Source organism: Morone saxatilis, unplaced genomic scaffold (assembly GCF_004916995.1).
Source record: "Morone saxatilis isolate NCDOM2014 unplaced genomic scaffold, NCSU_SB_2.0 Contig18, whole genome shotgun sequence".
Taxonomy (NCBI): domain Eukaryota; kingdom Metazoa; phylum Chordata; class Actinopteri; family Moronidae; genus Morone; species Morone saxatilis.
The window spans coordinates 899,082-899,603 of record NW_023339740.1 but is presented as its reverse complement, the minus strand read 5'-3'; the positions used below and the strand labels follow the sequence as shown (position 1 = coordinate 899,603).

Here is a 522-nt window from a genome sequence, read left to right as displayed (position 1 = left end):
GGTTTATGGGGAGTCCAGACAGTGGTAGCAGTGTGGTTGTTGTTGTTTTCGTTGGCGGTGGATCATTTATGACCGTTTCCTTCGTCCCTCCAGGTTTCTAAAGTTGGATGGCCTGATCTTCATCTCGGCGAACTCGATCGAGTGCTCGTGGCCTTTCCAGTGGAACCAGTTCACACCCTGGAGAGGAGACAGACAAATGATGTTAGTCAAAATGTAAGTTAAAGTAGTAAAGTGGAGGTCTTTATTCATGTTTCTGTCAGCCAAAGCAACCAACAAGAACGGCAACAAGCTTTATTTTTAAAGTTTAACTGGATGATGCAGATTTATTATTGCTAACTTTATCATGGAATAAGCATGTGTTAAACATGTAACATTGCCACGCCTATGCCAGGCAAAACATGACACATTCATAGTGGGCTGGCGTGTGTATTACATGTTTTCGCATGATACCGGGTTGCTCTTCAGAAATCCAGCAATACCCTGAGACTAATGATCATCATTTAATTCAATTCAATTTAATTT

General features: G+C 41.6%; 1 protein-coding gene across 1 annotated transcript in view; it reads left to right on the top strand.

The window, feature by feature from the left end:
* The window catches only part of LOC118328058 (receptor-type tyrosine-protein phosphatase gamma-like), a 144,962-nt gene that overhangs the window by 53,494 nt on the left and 90,946 nt on the right, over positions 1–522 (top strand). The gene's annotated exons all lie outside the window — the stretch shown is intronic.